Source organism: Ailuropoda melanoleuca, chromosome 16 (assembly GCF_002007445.2).
Source record: "Ailuropoda melanoleuca isolate Jingjing chromosome 16, ASM200744v2, whole genome shotgun sequence".
Lineage (NCBI taxonomy): Eukaryota > Metazoa > Chordata > Mammalia > Carnivora > Ursidae > Ailuropoda > Ailuropoda melanoleuca.
In genome coordinates, this window is record NC_048233.1 from 22,350,971 (window position 1) to 22,363,758 (window position 12,788).

The 12,788-nt window shown below is 38.1% G+C and overlaps 1 protein-coding gene and 1 non-coding gene across 10 annotated transcripts in view; one reads left to right on the forward strand and one right to left on the reverse strand.

Moving 5' to 3' along the window:
• The window catches only part of SOX5 (SRY-box transcription factor 5), a 960,947-nt gene that overhangs the window by 849,311 nt on the left and 98,848 nt on the right, over positions 1-12,788 (reverse strand). The window lies entirely within an intron of this gene.
• LOC117796880 lies at positions 5,664-5,767 on the forward strand. The gene has a single exon (XR_004621581.1). It is a non-coding gene; the product is annotated as a U6 spliceosomal RNA (small nuclear RNA).

Below are 12,788 nucleotides of genomic sequence, written 5' to 3' on the forward strand. Positions count from 1 at the left end.
GGATGGTGGGGAGGAAGCAAGGGGTGAGATGGTTCATAATGAGTTCAGGCGGTAACTAGGGAAGGGGAAAGGTCAGGGCACCATAGTTATTATAAGGACATTAGCTTTTATTCTGAGGGAGATGGGAAGCCATGGAAGTATTCTACAAAATGACATGATCTAAGGTATCATATACTAACCACTTCTTTTCAGAAGTACTTAAAAGGTACAAGTTTTTTAAACTTTTTAATTTTATAGTATGTTTTTTAAAACCTCCTTTAGGTCTCAAAACCTAGAATGATTAGAAGGGACCAGGAAGTAAAGATAGTAATAAGAATACTGTAACGTGGTTACTATGATATCACTTTCTTTCAATGAACACCTACAATACTACATGAATTCAGTAATTTTCATCATACCCTACTAAAAATCACTGATCGAATCCACGGTACCTGCCAATAACTGTAATCTGCCCCAGTATACCAGACCAGTTTGATTCTGTAATGTCTTATACAGTAAAGAAGTAAACTTCTTTACATAAACCAGGTTCCTACAAAGAAAGAAGGGACATACATTGTTGATATCACTCAAGTGTCTGTTCATTTTGTTCAGCACATGTCAGATGCTAGAACAAGAATGAGTTGTCATAGTTTTAGAGATGTTTGATACAGAAGTACTGAGACTGGTTAGCTGGCAGAAGGATAATACCTTCAACAGGCCAAGCTGCACAATAATCAGTATCAGCTCAAATCAGAAGTTATTGTGCATTATCAATAAACAGGTTGAGACTTGAGTTTCCTTTGTAGGAAAAACTGTTTTGAAAGAACAAGGAAAAGCAGCTTTTTCAACACCCATTCTAATATAGTGCTACATACAATAGCTGAAAAAATGTACTGCTTTCTTATCAACTATGAACAAAGGACTTGGTCAGTAAATCCTTAGATTATTATTGCATATAATGCTAATGTTCAGAAGTTTGAGAAGCTTCCAAAAACCCGCAGTCTTTAAACTAGTGTTTAACAAGGAGGTTGATGTGGGGGAGGTGGGAGGAACTGAGCTAGTTCTGGATAGGAGGTTGTTGATATTTCAAGGTTCTCTAAGCCCATTTTGTATTTCAATGCTACATCCTTCTTGAAATGCCTACAGGATACAAGAAGTAACTATTCTCTTTCAAATGGAGGAATAGGGGTCTGTGAAATCTAATTGTTAGGGTCTTAGCCAAATTAGTTAAAGAAGCATTTCAAAGTCTTGATAGAAGGCACTTATTCCTCCTATATAGCGTTCAACTATATGCCAGGGCATTGTATATGTGTGTGTGTGTGTGTGTGTGTGTGTGTGTTTGCATGTGTGTGTATTACTATCCCCACTCTATAGATGAAGAAACTGAATGACATATTCAGGGTAGATATAAGAGCTTGGGCAAGAATGGGAGTACAACAATTCGAGGGTGAATGCAAATGGCACAGAAACAGAAAGTTAGCAATGGGACATGAAATTTATACAAATTTACCCATAGAAGATGCTGTTGCATTCTATTCACCCAACAGCTGAAGGTCTTCCCTTCAGTTTGAAGCACTCACTACCCCAGCTGCTGGAGCACTGAATGCTAACAGATCACAGCTGAGCCCCTCTCTGGGCACTGCCTCTGTTGAAGGCTAAACTCCTCCCCAGGGGCAGTAAATGTCTAATGACTGCTAAATAAGGAGGTACAAAGATCAGTCCCTACCTCAACTCAGGCCTCCTCCGAATGGCCAGCCCAGTTCCAGAAGTCTCCATAGGATTGGCTGCAGCCTCTGTTGCAACTGCATCTCAATTTGACCTCTCCATCTGCCCATCCTGCTTCCCTCACTCCTCATAGGTATTGTTCCCAAGAGCACACAGCAATAAACCTCATAGATGCAAACGTCAGAGGCTCAGAGTATGTCTCCAAAAGAAGCAAACCAAAGACAACACCACAGCAAAAATAAATACTAGATGATAAGGTTTCCCACCATCCGAAAGAATTGAGATTGAAACGTAGTAACTGATTCTACTGGGTACCTCTATAAGCTAATGGTAGTTTCTAATGCAATTCCCATTATACCTGGAAGCAAGTTATAAGTACTCATACTGTTACAAAGTGTGTATATTTAAGTTAGTTAAAACGATAATGAATCATTGACTTAAATGAGGAACTCTCAATTAGTGAGTGATTTTACAGGGACTGTAAAGTGCTATAAAGCTCATGTAAGGTATGGTCAAATCTGCATGGTATCAAATATGTCTGATCAACTGCATATTCCTTAACATGGTAAAACATTATGTTTGCTTGAGAAGCTTGTTAAATATTTTTTTTAACTATGTAACTGTGTATTAGTCCAACGTGACTAAACAGAAGTGGTAAAAAGAAAAATAAATTTTATTGCAACAGACTACTGAGTTTTATGTAAATCCAAAGAGAGACTCTAAAATGAATTATTAAAGAAATAGCTTTTGAACATTAAGACCAGGAAATAAGGATCATAAGGAGTCAGAATGGGTTAAAGTGGTAACACAAGGAACGTATCAGATAGACCATATCTGGGTGTCAGTTAAGATACCTCTTGATGATTTCGTTGGGGTCAAGACAGATATAAGCTGAAAAATAGTATAAATAGCTGAGGTTAAAAAAGTTGAGCAACTGCATCCAGAGAGAACTGTTACCTTAACTGACAGTTGGAAGGAAAAATTTTGGTGGCTCTAAGTTTTGCCTCTATTTCTCCTATCTTGTCCTGGTGATCTACAAAGGAAGGGGGGCACATAGGGAGGGCTTGGGTTTATAGGCTACAAGCAAGTGTTGATGGAAACAGGGCTGGCTTTATTTTCTAAGGGCAAAATTCACTATGACAGGCACAACATGCTATCTAAAGAAATATTATACAATCTTAATCAGAGTGGTACAATACAATCCTATAAAGGCAATAGCATGAAGTAACAAAGGTATCACAACACAAGGGCTTTACAGATTATGGGGTCCTCAAAGATAAGTGTTACTCAGGAGATGTAACTGGGCCTTTTGCAACCAACATTTAACAAATATATATTGAGCTCCTTACATGTGCCAGGAACTGCTTTATGCACTGGAGATACAGCTATGAACAAGAGATACAAGACCCTGTTACGTTCTAATGGCTGGAGAAGCAGAAAGATAATAAATAGGTAAAAAATTATTAAAGAAAGTTTGCTATAAAGAAAATAAAACATGGCACTGTGATAGGGAGAAAATGAAGCCACCTTAGATTGAATTCAAGAAAAGTCATCCCTGAAATGCGTCATTTGAGCTAAGATCTGAATAGCAAGGAAAAATAAGCCATTCGAAGGTATGAGGGAGGAACATTCCAGGCAGAGAGAATCAATGTTAAAAAAAAAACTCCTGTAGACAAGCTTGGGAAAGACAGTCATGTGGCTAAAACATACTGAGTGAGAGATATAAAGGTTAAGAGTTTGAGATCAGAGACATAAACAAGACTTAGATCGTGTAAAGTTTTATGCATTGATACATGGAGGAGGGATATAACTGATTTGTTTGTAAAGATCACTCTGGCTGCTATTCAAAGAACCAAATACAATGCGGGCAGAGGTGGTTAGAATGGAAGCTCAGAGACCATGGAAGAAGCCATTGTTACAGTAGGAAAGAGATGATGGTAACAGGAAGCTCTATGAGAGTGAAATTTAACAAGGACAATTATAAAGCTTGTTTTTATACCCACAATGCCCCCAAAAAACAATAGCACAGTATAAGATAGGAGATTCATGAGTTGCAGCAGCACTGATTTTAAAAGAACAGGGAAAAACAAAATGGTGGAGGTATGTCAAAGGGACACAGAGGCCAACAGGCAAAAGCCTCCATTGGCCAAAACTGGAACAATTTGAGCAACAAAACAAATAATATACTATTGAATTATAATCCAAACTATCAAATAAATATCCATGAATCCATACTTATATAAATACATGATTGAGTAGATAAATGGGGGAAACTGACAAATCTCCCCTATAGAATTCCAAATAATTTATGTAAATACTCTGCCTTGAGGAGATGGAGTTTACTCCTCACCTCTTGAGTGTGGGCTGCTCTTCCAAAGATTACAATATAGAAAGAGAATAAAGTAACCACAAAATAGAGAAACCATGGCCAGGTGATCAAAGGTTAATGTCAGTGATAAGTCAAGTTGACAATATGTGCCCTTGATATAATAAGAATGGCACTTCACCTTTGTGATCTTCCTCCCCAAAACCCATAACCCCAGTCCAACCATTAAAAAAAAAAAAAACCCACAAATTGAGAGACATTCTACAAAATATCTGACTGTCAAGGTCATGGAAACAAGGAAAATCTGAGAAACTGTTACAATCCAGAAGAAAATAATGAGACATGACAACTAAATGTAATATGTATCCTGGATAAATTCCTAGAACAGAAAAAGGGCATTTCCCTAAAAACTAAGGAAATCCAAATAAAATATAGAGTTAAAATCAAAGTACCCAATGTTGGCTACTTAGTTGTGCTGAACATACCATCGTAATATAAAATGTAAACCATAATGGAAACTGGATGGAGAATATATGGAAGAACTCTGTATACTATCTTTCAACTTTATAATCTAAGCCTATTACAAAGGTAATGGTTATTTTATTAAAAAAAAAAAAAAAGCACAGGGACCTTGGATTGTTTCCCATCAATATAAGTATGGCATCTAAAAAATGGAAGCCAAGGCTTGCTCCACTCAGTCTTGGTGAAACAAAGCCATAGTACTATGGGGAACATAGTAATGCCAGGTGCCCTGCTTGGAGAGGAATGCAAAGAAATTCTCTAGAAACAAGAGTAACCAGAAGGGACAGAGGACTTAAAGTCATGTTGCATGAGAAAAAACTGAAAGTACCGGGTATGATTAACCTAGGAAACAAGAAAGGTACAATACCTATCTCAAAATACATGAGGGGTTATTATAAAGAGTGAGGATTGGGCCCTCTTCTAAGTCTGAAACTGTAGCATTTGGTAAAAATGGAAGGAAGATTATGAGTGGGAAAATATCTATTCAAGAAAAGGAAGAACATAATAAACCTAGAAATGCCTGCTCTGGGAGGCAAACACACGCCCTTCCAATCCTGCACATTCAGTCTTCTGCTGGAAATAGATTTGTCCAGAAGTTGTAGAGGAGATGGATATTTGAACTCCAAAAGACTTTCCAGGTATTCAATACAAAAATTTAATGTCTTCCTGCTTCTATACCAGCACTTAATAAATGATGAGAAAACCGGTAGTACCCAAAACCAAGATTACACTATAGTAATTTGTATATTTTAGTCACTTTCAATTTTCCATTAACAAATTTACTCATTTATTTCACCTTTAAAATGTATTTTAACTATGGGTAGGTAGACCTTCTCAACTCTGTTAGTAGAACAATGTTGAAAATATATCCCTATATCTCCAGCATAGACTTCACCCTTGAATTCAAGGTTCACCTGTCCAATTGTTTATTTGACCTCTCTACTAGAAAGTCTAATACACATCTCCAACTTAATGTGTCCAGTACAAAACTTTTGATTTCCCACCTAAACCTCCCTCAGCTCATCAATAAATACCAGCAATATATACCTAATTTCCTTCCTTTTATCCCATACATCCATTTCATTAGCATGTCCTTAAAAACCTGCATGTTGCACTCTCTTCGGCAGCACATATACTAAAATTGGAACAATACAGAGATTAGCATGGCCCCTGCACAAATATGACACCCAAATTTGTAAAGTGTTCCATACTTTTTGTATGGCAACAGACGGTGGCTACTCTTGTAGTGAGCGTAGCATAACATGTGAACTTGTTGAATCACTGTTATACACCTGAAACTAATGTAACACTGTATGCCAACTATACTTCAATTTAATAACCCTGTATGTTCATGTGTCCACTTCTCTCCATCTTAACTACCACCCCTCGTCCAAACTAGTCCTCCCTAGACTTGTGATCGCTTCTAACTGGTCCCCCTGCTTCTACATTTCCCCTTAAAATTTATTCCCCACAAAGCAGCCAGAGATCATGCCCATGTGTGTACATGTGTGTGTGTGTGTGTGCATGCACACACACACACACACAGTCAAGCCCCTTCTTAAGCTTCTTAAATAGTTAACCATGATGTTTAAAAAAATATTCTAACTCCTTACTCTGTGGTCTGGTTCTTGTCAATCTCTCTGAACTCTTCTTATCATTTTCCTCCTTGCCAATGCTCCAACCACATTAGGGAAAAACAACCTATTCCTCTATTCCTATTCTCTATTCCTCACAACCTCAAATTCTATTCCTCACAACCTCAAATTCATTTCTCCCTTAGGGATATTGCACCAGCTGTTCTCTCCGCATAATATGTTATCCCCGTGATCTTCAAATGTCTGGTTCCTTCTTGTTATTCTAAAATAGCCATTAAGGCACTCTTCACCCCATATCAGCCTGTTTTATATCTCTACATAGTACTTATCACTAGTTGACATTGTCTTGTTGCCTTTTTAAATTTGTGTTGCTTCTGTCTGCGAGTTGTCTGAGAACAGGAAGCTTGCATACCTCTTTTACAGCTGTAGCCTCAGCACCCAAAACAGAGCTCTGAATATAATAAGTGGTCAGTAAATATTTGTTCAATGAATAATTTTAATCGTATGCGTGAAGATGACATCCTATGTCATATGACTTGAAATTTTCCTCAAGTGAGCTTTTCTAATATTTGAAAAAATAAAGCCAATCTTCTAAAGTATAATCAACAGTTAAGATTAACACGAGAAATATCAAATGATGCTTATCTACCAATTTTTTCTACGTTCCCCAAATTCACCTTTGCACATTTCACTCTCTATGTGTATGTTTGCACTGTTGTCTGACTGAAATAATTTTTCCTGGAATGTTCTCTGATGCCCAATATCATCTATGTAAATATTATAATCTGTGAAAATATCATCCTTTTTTTAAGACCCAACGCCAAATGCTACCTTCCCTCTGACACATTCTCTGGTTAACATCTATCTTGTGTGCACCCAAAATATTTTGCTCTTTAATGACAACACTTATCTCAGTGAGAGGGCTGGGTATGAACAGATAAGAGTTTCTCAAAGTTTGTTCCCTAGAACACCAGGACTTGAGACAATTTGTACAATTCACAAGCTTGGGAAACAACTGCAAAATATATATACCTACTTTGGGGGATTCACAACACAGTAAAACTAAAGGACCTGGACAAAGTCCCATAGTAAGTAATGTGTGGGATGCGACCTTCTGTAACTCAAATTTTGTTTTCCATTATTTGATTACAGAATCAATTGTCTTTAAAAAAAAAAAAAAACCAGATATCTAGTAACATCTCCCAGAAGATAGCCTGAGACATACCTGAGTAATGGTTAAGAGCATGGGTTTTGGAAGTCACGAAGTTGAAGGACTTCAATTTTAACCTGGCCTCTAACAATTATTAAAGGAGTGACTACGAACAAGCAACTCATCTCTGGGCCTCCACCTTTCCATCTGAAATAGAGTTGAATAGGACTATCACATAGGATAAGCATAAGGATTGAATAAGAGTGGCATGGTGCCTAGGACTTAGCAGCCACTCTCTAAATGGTAGCCACCATATGATTAATAATTTTTATCACTGCTATACCTCAGTGAGGTCAGGAATTTCTGGTGTTCGCTTATGAATCTCCCACAAGATGAAACAGATACCATGCAAAGAGACTTACTCGTTTGCAAACTTTGGGCATGCTTTGGTCAGAGCTGCTGGCACAAGAATGCTAGCACCAGGTCTGAAATGCTCAGGCCTCACACCATCCCTACTGCTTATATAGGACTTAATTCAAGATTTATGTTACCAGCCTTGTCTTCTGAGGCATTAGAGTTTACAACCCTTTAAAGGGAAGTCCTCAATTAATGTTCTTTGAATTGCTTGATCTCAATGGATTCTGACTTCTTTCAATTCTCATCCACCAGAAATTCCACTCCACCTCAAAACAACACCTGAAATCTTTAAGGTAGATCTTTCAAAAGAGTAATTCACTCAAGCAATGATTTATATATTTAAACCCTAAGTTAGGAAGAAGGTAAAATGTACAGTTAGAAAAAATTTTCAAATCTGATATGCACTTCTCCCAATTGGTCAACAAGATAAGTCCACAGTGCTGAAGAAATCCAGAGAATAAAGAGGTCCCTTGGGACTGGCTGTTAGTGCCAATTCCCAGAAGGTAGGAGGCATTCTCACATGGAGGGAACTACAACTGATGACCTCCAGAGGGCCATTTCGCCCTCGAGTTTCTATTAAATCATTGGAATTTAAAATAGAGCACTAAAAAGAACTTTAAGAGATCATCAAGGCCATCCCCCTGCCTGTTAGAATATTTTTATATCTCCAAGTTCAGTGTTGAAGTGTGAAGGCTCAAACTGCAAGAGAAATTGATGGGTTAGAGGGCAGGAAAGCTTAGGGGGAGAAAAGAGAAAGGAAAAGAAAAATCTGAGGATAAAGGAATTTATGCCCTCCCAATTAACCTTACCAAGGACCTCAAAATTCCCAAGGCAACCTTGATTCTACCTTTCTTTCTTTTGTTTTCAAATATGGAATTTTCCCCAGGACTAATGTTAGAATTGAGCATATTCTTCCTTTGATTTATGAGAACATTCAGGGAATATAAGGTCATGAAAGTTACCAAACCAGCTGGCTTCAATGCAAAGTAATTAAATAGAAAGTCTTAAAAACTTAAAATCCTTACTAGACTTGTTTCAGAAGAATGTTACATTTATCTTCCTTTACATTTAAAGTACTCATTCTTATATTTTTAAATATTTACTCTAGATTTACATAAACCTTCCCCTGATGATAGCAGTGGACCTGATTCAGAAAATCTATAAAAGAGTAGAAATTAGAGCATCTGTATTTGTGGTTAAACTACTAGTGAACAACATTTCAGGAAATACGTGGTTACAGTAATTAGATAACCATAAATGCCTGTTAGTTCAGGAAAGCAAAGTTAAATGCTGGAATTTTTTTCCAGAAAAAAAACAAAAAACAAAAAAACCCCACTACGATGTGAAATAAGCAGAAACAACAAACAAAAACAACAACAAACGACCCTGATTTCTTAAAATGTTGAACAAAACTGCATACTTAAGTGGTTATGCTCTAAACATGAAAGCAATCTACTCAGTGTAGCATTAAGATGTGGGTTTATAAGCTTCCCTATATTAGGTAAAATGCCTACACCAAGAATTGTGCTATACTATTTATTTTTCAATTCCTTTGATACGATCCCTAAATTGTACTTAATAATACCTTATAGGCCAGGGCCCACCCAGGGGCTTTCATGACCCCTCTACGCTAATACTGTCTGTAAGACAAGTCAGACCCTTCGAAAAGCCTCTCTCGGGTTGTAGGGTTTATAATTCCTTTGTAGTATACATATTCAGATATACACAGTTAGTAATTTTTCTAAGAAAAATGATGTTTGAAACTGCACTCTTGCAGGTGTAATCCTGAGAACACTCACACAAGTAAATCACTCCTACATCCAGCAGCTGGAAAACAGAGCCAATTTCTGGTAAATGGACATGATAGCCAATTAAAGGAAACCAAGTGGTAGCAAGCCTAGATGGTGAAACATGAGCCAATTTTCTGTGACTTTTGCTTGCGGAACCAAGGCATGCTTTAATAGAGTGGCTTCAGGTGTTGATACTCTATCAATGTCTACATCTCTCTGATTGAGCGTGACATAATAGCTCTTTCCTTTTTGAAGGCCGAGTGTTTCCATTTTCTTGTATCCTATAGATATCCAAGAGCAAAGAGAGTTGCCACATTACATTTCTCCAAATAAAACCATAGGGTAGTCAAATTAATCTAATTATCTGTGACCCAATTTGATAATACTGCTAAAAGCAATGTTAGAAAGGACTTCTCTAGAGTGTGCTCTTTGTTTTCTCATTCATTCTCTTATTCTAATAATTTGGCTGAGAAAATACCCTTTCACACTGAAAATGCACCTGCTTAGATATTTTATGCATAAACTCGAACTATGAAAATGCATGCTCTATTTACTGGTATTTGGAAAATGTAGTGATGAGACACTCAAAATTGTCACCAGTTTAATAAAGGTCTGAAAAATTCTAAATATTGGTCCAGCATCATTTTCACATTCAACAATCCCACTCAAGCAAGTAATTCTCAGGTGGCTAGTAAAACAGGTTCAACTATTGGTTCAGCAAAGGTCAGAAATATCAGTTGCTTGTAGTTCTTTCTATGAAGTTGGGCACAGTGAGTTTTCTACTTGCTTCTTTCTTTTCTCACTTTGATCCACTCTTGATACTATTCACTTTGGTCTCTGACTCACAGATAGAAACATGTGGCAGGATTTATGGTATTTTAAAAATAATGTCATGTTCCATGAGTAACAGAGATGCAGAATTCTTTACACAATTCTTTATGGGAATCACTTCCATTTTTATTCCAATTTTTCCAATTATGAATTCACACTGAAACTCCATCTTTGGAATCAAAAGACTCCACAAACCTCTGTTTGTTTGGGTTTTTTTTTTTTTTCATTTCTTCTCCAATGTACTGTCATTCTGAATTTTTAATATTTATAATGAGCAAAATTATATGCTTGGAGTGCACCCTTCAACATAATGGTATTACAACTAAATATTTATTTGAATTATGTTTATGGTAATAATAACTAATGTGGGGTTTTTTTTTCATGACATAGGTTAAAAGTCTGTAGCCTCTAATTTGACAGGAACTCTATTATCACTTTCTGCAAAATTAGACAGTAAAGAATATTAAGACATCGAAAATCTGACACAAATAGAAATCGCTTTCTTTCGCTTTCCTTTTTTTAAAACAAGAAAGATGATTATATGCTGCTTGACATTCCATTTTCAGGCCAACAAAGGGGATACGGAGGCTCACTCTTTATCTCTTCCACTGAATAAGACCCTTGTAAGAATGCATTGGTATTTAATACACTGAACTTCTTTAGATGTAGATAAAGTTAGCTTTATCTTCTTGATGGTCTTATCCATCAGTTCCCTCTGTTTCAACTAACATAAAAATACCTTCCCTGCGAGGTCCCAGCCGGGAGGGCTAATCCACAGCACATCATCTGTGAAATTATACCATCCTCATACTTGAAAAATGACCAACTAAAGATGAGTGACCAGTACTGAGACAGGAAGAATTCCCCTACCCAAAACTGGAACAGAACAGGAAGAAAAACATTTTTTAAAGTACCAAAGTAGGGGCGCCTGGGTGGCTCAGTTGGTTAAGTGTCTGCCTTCCACTCAGGTCATGATCCCTGAGTGCAGGGATCAAGCCCCTGAGCAGGGAGCCCGCTTTTCCCCTGCCTCGCACCCCACTAGTGCTCTCTCTCACTCTCTCTCAAATAAATAAATAAAATCTTCAAAAAAAATTAATAAAGTACTAAAGTAGGCTGACTTTGTCAGTGATTTGTGTAACTGCCTATTTGAATGCTTTAAAATGTCTCTTACTGTACTTGAGCACCTTTGGTTTTGGTCACAACTACAAATGGAACTCCAAAAGCCAAGGCTATTTTTCATGATACCTTTGGAGAAGTTTGTATGAGAGATCTCTTAGAAATAGTACAAAAAGTCTATCCTTCTGAGAAGTTCAGCGAAGACTTTATTAGAGTATTTTGATTAATTTCACGTCAGAAAATGTACACGCATAGCCTATGCTCAAAATAATACACCCAGAGATTCCAAAGTTTAACATTTCTTTTTAAAAAAATTTTTTAAGATTTTACTTATTTGAGAGAGAGAGGGAGAGGGAGCACGAGCAGGAGGAGGGGCAGAGGAGAAGCAGACTCCCCATGGAGGAAGGAGCCCAATGCAAGGGTCAATCCCAGGCCCCTGGGGTCATGACCTGAACCAAAGGCAGATGCCACCCAGGCACCCCCTAAAGTTTAGTGTTTCCTGCAAAACATTTCTTTTTTTTTTTTTTTAAAGATTTTATTTATTTATTCGACAGAGATAGAGACAGCCAGCGAGAGAGGGAACACAAGCAGGGGGAGTGGGAGAGGAAGAAGCAGGCTCATAGCGGAGGAGCCTGATGTGGGGCTTGATCCCGTAACGCCGGGATCACGCCCTGAGCCGAAGGCAGACGCTTAACCGCTGTGCCACCCAGGCGCCCCTCCTGCAAAACATTTCTGAAAATGATAGCACTCCAATAAAGACTGATATTCTGCTAAGGCCATGACCCTGAAATGGTAAAAAACTAACCTCATGCAGTAGAATCTGTGTCAAAGGCCCCTTCAAGACGGAGGCACTCATTCTAGCTGCCAGGTGCTCCGGTTGCTGCTACTTTCTAAGTGACTCCTCCTTAGGACCTGCCCACAGGGGAAGGAGTGGGGCTGCCTTGCCCAGAGTCATGCTGCTAGGACGGGTTTAGAGCAACAGAGGCTGGGTACCCTTGCCTCAGTCACAAAAACTCTGAAGGGCCATGCAGTGCCCAAGCTCTCCAGGGACCCACTGAGGCTGGAGTTATAACTGCATCTCAGTACAGCTCCTCCCTATGCCTGGTTTTGGGGCCTACTCCCTCACAGGTGTTGATTCCAAGAACACTCCCAGTCTCCAATTTAGCACCTTGGGGAACCCAACCCAAGAAGCATTACAATGAGAGGAGCTGGAGGGAAACCAAGATGTATTACAATTCAACATTACTTCTTTTGTAAAGGTAAAGAAACCTCAGCCAAGAACGATTGAATAATTTGCATCAAAACGAGTGTCTGGTTAGTCCTGGTACCAGCTCTTT